Below are 7,308 nucleotides of genomic sequence, written 5' to 3'. Positions count from 1 at the left end.
TGAGTTTGATTGAAGATAAGACACAGAGCAAGATTGGAGAAAAAGACAGACCAGGGGAGGCAGTGAGGGGTGGAGGTGAGGGCGGATATAATTTAAAAGGAAAGTGCAAATGAGTGTTTTTGTGTGTGTATGTGCACGTGCATGGAAGAGTTAGGCCAAGGAAGTAAGTGTGCTGGAGTGTGTGTTTGGTGTAATGAAGGTGTTTCCAGCTTATCCTTGCCCTGCTCTCTCCCTTGTGTAGGACAGCATGGTTTATTTGAGATCAAATGAGGCTACAATTACACGGTGGATGCCTTTCTCTCTCAATCGATTACAAACAAAAGGAGCATTCCATCAGAGTATTTTAACTTGGCATACAGCTGCATGCATGGTCATCTATAGCTTACTCCCTTATTGTTCCTCAGCTTTGAATCTTTGGGCTGTAAGAATACAGAGAAAGTGATTTTAAAATGTTTTCCATCTAAATAGATGTTTAGTATAAAACTGAAATTGGACTAAGCAGTCTTTTGCAGTTTCTCTCTCACGGAAAGCAGGTACTAATTACTCAAAAGATCTAAAGAAGTGTTCAGCAGATACATTATTTGATCAGAAATTGAATATTAATGTATATGCAACTTAGTTTCTGTACTGTTTTGTGTGTACTAAGCATAAACATGAGACATTTGGACAAAGAAAAGAATTAGTCATGAAAGTAGAGTAACGTAGTATGTGTCACAAATAACCTTTCAAAGTAAATTAATTTATTCTATCATTGATGCATGATTATTAGAACTGAGTGAAAGCATCATGATGGCCAGGTAAGAGTGATTCTCAACACAAAATGCACACTAGTGTAAGAAAATATTCACAGCTCTTATAAAAAACTTGATTGTGTTATAAAAATGTAAATGAATAAAATTCTTATTTCCCCTGGTGAATGGTATTCAGCCATTCACCAGGGGAAATGTCAAAGTAAAAACATAATTTTAGATATCTTTGCTAATTAATAATCAAGAGCACCTAAGCGAGTCTAACCGAGACAAAATGAATGATTTGGCCACAATTAATCCTGAATAAGGCAGTTATATTTGCCCTCAAATTTTCTACTACAAGAAAACTATTAAAGAAAATCTTTTTAAAGTTTATGATTTGGTTCTTTCTGAATGGGAAAAAGTGGCTTTTTATTATTTTATAACTAGGTTAAAACACAGCAACTGATCAGTCGCAAAGTTGGTCCTGGCTCAACACAGTAACGCAGAGATATCAGATGTGCTCCTAGAATCAAAGAGCACTCAATAATTATGAGAGGGGAGCAGTTTTAAAACCAGCATGGCTGGAGGTGGCCAGAGAGATGACCAAGAATCCACTGATCTCTCTTAAAGGACTTCATAAATACCATCCACTTCAGTAAACCAGGCCTTTATGACAAAGCAGAAAGAAGCCACCCTGAGTTGAAAGCATATGACAAACCGCTGGAAGTTCCTAAAACAAACTCAGAGAGCATGGAGAGAAATATTCTTTGGTCTAGCCAGTTAGAAACTGATCTTTTAGAGCACTGCTAATAACATTACATTACCTTAATAAAGGAGAATAAATGTAGAAAAATACAAAAATGTCCTTGAAGAAAACTTGCTCCAGAGTGTACATAACCTGAAAACACAGCTACAACATACAGATAAAGTAATACTTTAGTGACTTTAGGGACAAATCTCTAACTTTTGGTAATTAACCAAGCCACAGTTCACATTAAAACCCCATTGAACATCTGTGGACAGTTTATAGATGGTTCTATTCTTGTCTGAAAAGCTCGGCATGATCCGTTAAAGATGAATGTGATTAATACGCATTTGTAAAGCCAGCTGAGTCTCTGGGAAGCTTTAAGTGCTGCAAAATGAATTTCCACTAAATTAAAGATCTGAATACTTAAAGCTGAGATTCTAGCTTTTGAAATTTAATTTTAGGGTAGAACAGTTGCACAGTTGTTAGCACTGTAGCTTCACCACAAGACAGTCCTGGACTTGAATCTGGTCAACTGGGGTCATGCTTTGTGGAGTTTGCGTGTTCTCCCTGCATGAATTCTCCCTACATTTGCTGGCTATCACCCATGATCTAACCATGTGCATGCTAGGTTAATGGGTTATTGTAAATTGGCTATAGGTGTGAACAGTTATCTGTCTCTTTGTTAGTGCTGTGATAGACTGGAGACCTTTCCAGAGGGTAACTCAACTTTACACACCATGACAGCTAGGCTGCAGCCCACCCCGTTACCCTCAAGTGGATCAGTATAAAAATGTCATTATTTTGTGGTTCTAGGTTATTGAGTGTAGACTAATTGTAATATTCAAAACTTTTCAAATATTATATTATTATAGTATATCTAGTTATATTGCAACACAGTGTATGAAATGTGAATGAATCTAAACAATTATGAAACATAATGCCCAATCCAGATGTTTTCATTGCCAGATAATCTCTGTTATTTCTGTGCAGTTCTGCCAAAATGTCTGTAGCCTACATTAGTTTACCTGTTACATTATGATTGTCTTAGCTCTTGTGATTTTGTCCTTTATCCGCCTGTCTGTTCTTTGAAAAAACCTGTTTTTGAACATGGTTCTAAGTAGACTGTAACTGCCAAGTCCTTTGAAAGCATTTGAGTCCAGCGTGTGTCCTGTTGCCAGTTACTGTGAGCATAGCTATCCAAATGAAAGAGAGAGCAACATGTACACCATTGAAGTTCTCTCTCTCGGCACATCTGAGATTTAATGCTAGTGGCATTTGATGGCTGAAAAATATGTATTGACTTCTTTTATTTTCTTTTATAATCATTCACTTAATGAGCACTGTGTTTGAAGCTTTCACTAAACTGTTTTTTGTGATGTGTTTGTCTGAGGTTTCAGCAGGAATTGGCACCCCTTACATATTACTGACATCTTTTCATTTGATCATACAATCTAGTCAATAATGCTTTAACTGAATTTCACAACTATTATGCATAGTCAGTTTTGTTTTTGTTCTTTTTAGAGCTCTAATACTGATTAGATAATACATTTCCAGTACTCCATGGCCCATATTTTTCTAAATGACAGATTATTTGTAGTTGTAATTTCTTTTCACCTTTCTACCAGGACAGGTAGCATTTCATGCTTGTTGAGTTTAATTGTCTTAGCTGACAGTGCCAATAAAATAAGTTCAAAACAGGGATCAGTGCACTGAAATCAACACATTTCACACTATATTTGTTTTTCACACATCAAGCATCAGCTCAGTCAAGCTTCAAACATACGCCACGTATTACACAAAGTTATGCAATGGCTGAGTAAACAACTGACTTCCACACAAACAATAATTCCATGATTTCCACTATAAACCCTCAGAGCTCACAGAGTGTGAAAGCAAGCCATGCATATCTAAGATCAAAGACTACACTATTATACATGCACAAATTAGTTTATAAGAATGGTTGAGATACAAAAGCTTGAATTAGGGCCAGGAATGAAATGGTGACAGGGGCTAAAGTGACTGGGTGAATAGAGACGGGTGAATAATGGGCTTGGAAGTACTCTGGAAGTGAGACCGTGTGGGTGGGGTGGTGCTCATTGAGTAATGATGTCATCATTCAGCTATAGCTCCTGTACAATAAGAGGAGGAACTAGCATTTTGGGTGAATGGATGGTTTCTGGGAACTAATATAATTACAAAAGCTGCAGCACACGGACACCTCCACACATATATAGATAGGGGTGGAATTAGGGCAGTGGATGTTAATATTTATTTTATATTTCTAATAATTTTGTCATGCTTAATAAATAACTTCAGCATTCACTTCTGTGTCACTGAGGTCTCAGGGCCTTTTGCTATCTTTGATTGTAGTAATGAATGTTAAGCGAACATCCAGAGACAGGAACTCTGATTTAAGACTGTGTCTTATTTAGCTGTTTTGCTATTTACTTTTTGATAGATAGAAAGTTAGTAGTAAGGCTTTTGACAGATTTTTGCCTTCTGGCTTTGTCCGAACAGAGAAACAATATCAGCAGCTGCCCTCTGCATTTCTTTTTCCCACCAAGTAAGCTAAAGAAACTGTGAGGAAAGAAGAAAAAGAAACTTTCTTTTAAAAGTGTTCATTTTTTATGTCTTGACAGCTTTCAGAAATGGGATATGTTGTTTTAAAAGAAGAAAATGAAAAAGCTTACTTAACTTTTGACATGCCATGTAATATATCACATAATGCTTTCAGTATCCTCCTGGGTTTGCCTTCTGATTTCAAGGAGCTCCAGTTTCAGACTGAATTATTTGGAAGAACAGCATGTCACCATTAGAAATGTAATGAAACATGAATGTATGTCCAATATCTAGGTCACCTTTCTTTGGAATTTTTACTTTAAGTTGTTAAAATGAAAGAGACAGACTCTGGAGGTAGCACACAATTCCTCATAACAACAGCATAAAAAGTACTGAATGTCACTTGTTCTGCCTTAGCTGTAATCTTTTGTGCCTTTTGCACTCTGGACCTCATTCAGAATTTACATCTAGAAGGTTTTTCCATATTCAGCAAGGGTCTTGCCCCAGTGGGAGTGGTAGGTGCATACAGGTAATAGCACACGGTGCTCATGCTGTCAGAGGGAAAGGCATGATTGGCCTCCACTCGACAGCAGGCACAAGGGATCCAGATGAAGGGGATATGAACTGTGTGGATGTCTGTGTGGTGCTCATGTTGTTCACCAAATCCCCATAGGATTGCACATATGTGTGTGTATTTTCATATTGGTGTGTTTATGTGCAAATGTGTGTGTAAACATAGAGGAAGGGCTGCTTTTCCAGTCTGCTGGCTGACAGACAGTCTCTTGGTTAATGAGCAGCTGTCGGCCATCACTATTCATGAGCCCTGTCACTCACCTCCTCTCTCAGCGCACCAGCACCTGAAACCCTGAAACCCCTAGTCTCTCATTAGTACTGCAGCAGCAAAGAAACACATCAAAAGTCTCTATATCACAAGGATACATTCAGTCTACATCATGACTGTAATACTTGTACTTGCACATAAAAAAGAAGATATACCGTACGCAGAGCATAAATGAAGCCTGGATCTTCATTAGAATTCAAATTGAAGCATTGTGCATTAGAAGAGTAGGTTTATTCAGGAGGCAATGAATTCAATCAAAACATCATTGCATTTTCATCAGATGCTGAAACAAGCAGACATTTGAGACTTACTGTAGCTAGAAACCTCTGTTTGGTGTGCCCTGGAGGAAATGAATAGAGAGCTGGGGGTTTAACTAAAGACCTCTGTCTGTGCTCCATTCATACGAGAAAAAGTGAAAGAAAGCGAAACACCAGCATGAGTTTTTTATTTGAACATTGGCCTGTTTGCTATGTCTTTGTCAGCTATATCCCAGAGAAACAGGTCAGGACTTATCAGTAACAAAGACAGGAACCTTTATCTATGTGTAATGAAATAAAAAATAACCTAATGTTTGAGGGGTTGAATTTACAGAAGACTTTGTCGAAAAGCTGGAATTCTTCATGGATTTCTTTAGATTGCAAAGTGTAATTTATAACAGACACTGATTCTGTCACCAAAAAAAGAAATGCTATTCATTATCAACTTTTCCTGGATGCTTTTGCACCAAAGAATTCCCACTGTAGCAACCAAAGCCAACAACACACTCCATTCGTATGCACAGTAAAGACAGCATGGGGCTTTTAAGCGTTAGTATTCGATTATGTAGCGAAAAGAGGGAATCAGAGTAAGTGAGTAAGACAGACGGGTAAAAAAAACAGTGCCTGGAAGAAGATTAATTCCCAATTGTAGTCTGAGAATATTGCTTCATGTCTCCAGTTAGTTCTAAATTATTAAAGAGCGACAAAGTCAGGCCCAATTGTACTCATTACTGTTAAACACATGAAAGCATAATTCAAATGCTGTCAGTTGCGCTGTCAAGCCAGGAGCAAATGATGCAGTTTATCTTTCTAGAAAGAGTATTGATTACTTGGACTTATCCATTTAGGTAGTATAAATATAAGCTGGTATAAATATATAGATTACATTCCACTGGCAGGTTTATACAACCAACAGGGAAAATGTTATTTCCTACCATTGAATGGCGTCTAGCACCCGCACACTTCAAGCAGAGTATTTTGTCTTTGCAGTTCACTTCTGCTTTGCAAGATTTATGAAAAGTGTCCAGGTGCCCATGAAATGCTGCCACTTCTGATTCTCTCTGATAGAATAACAACCTTGTTAGTGCCACTACTGATGCATTGATCACTCAGTGAGTGAAGTGAAGACAGAGGGAAAGGAGGGGGAAAGATGGAAGGGGTGTGACTGAGTAAGAGGTGGAGGATTTCTTTGCATTCAGGTCCACAGACAGGAGACAGGACTCACTGAGGTGAATGGAAACAATTTGTTTCCCTCGCTTTTCAACTGAAGTCTGAGCCAATGTGTTCTCAGAGCTGAATCATTCGGTCTCTGTCTTTCCTTTTCGCTCTTTTGCTCACAGCCTTGTCTGAGTTATGGCAAAAAATCATTTTGTATTGAGCGATGGGGTAATGCTGCTACCACTCTCTCACTTACTCTTGCTCACTAACAAGTCAGAAGCACACATGCATGTGAAACATAGCTGAATACAAGCCCCCTCTGATTATTCCTCATGTCTTTCTGATCAGGGCTAAGTTTGTTCATTAACACTGTCTGCCTTGAATTTATGAACATCTGTTCATGTTCAAATTGCTCTGAGTAATTCATCCAACTCTTGCCTGTCTAGTGAATGACTACCACTCTCTTTTTCTCCCATCTTTCTGATTTTCTGCATTGCTCTACCTCTCATTCTGTCTTTCACCCAATCTGGTAAGTAAGACACACTGATTACTTTGGCTGTCAGGAAAGACCAGCAAAAAAAGTTGTCTTCCTTTTACTTAGGACTAAGTTAACTTAAGTGAGGCTGGCATGGCGGTAGCAGTGCTTGCGGATTTAGCCGTGGTGGTGCTGAGAGTTGCAGCAGACGGAAAATTACGAATAGGATGTGTGTGCTGGAGGTGGCGGGGGTGTTCTCAAGCTGTGTGTTTAAATCTGGGCTCTCTGTCTGCCAGATAATCATCTGACACTCTCAGACACACAGGGCCTTGGGCTTCCGAATCATCACTGAGCTGTTTGTCCACTCGCCCAGGGATTTCTGTTTCCCTCCCTCGCCTTCAAGTCATTTTTTCAAACTGCTTTACTAATGTTAGCTTTGTTGATAAGCGCTTGACGGAAAGGGCATCGGTGGAAATGATTCCCCCAACCCTTCATGAGATAAAGGAGCTGTGGATGGGACCTGGCAGGCGAGGTGCCTG

This window comes from Copadichromis virginalis, linkage group LG4, assembly GCF_057382275.1.
Source record: "Copadichromis virginalis isolate Kocher_CV1m ecotype Utaka linkage group LG4, C_Virginalis_male_GT1.1, whole genome shotgun sequence".
Classification (NCBI taxonomy): domain Eukaryota; kingdom Metazoa; phylum Chordata; class Actinopteri; order Cichliformes; family Cichlidae; genus Copadichromis; species Copadichromis virginalis.
The sequence above is the reverse complement of the archived record's forward strand: the minus strand, read 5'-3'. Positions refer to the sequence as shown.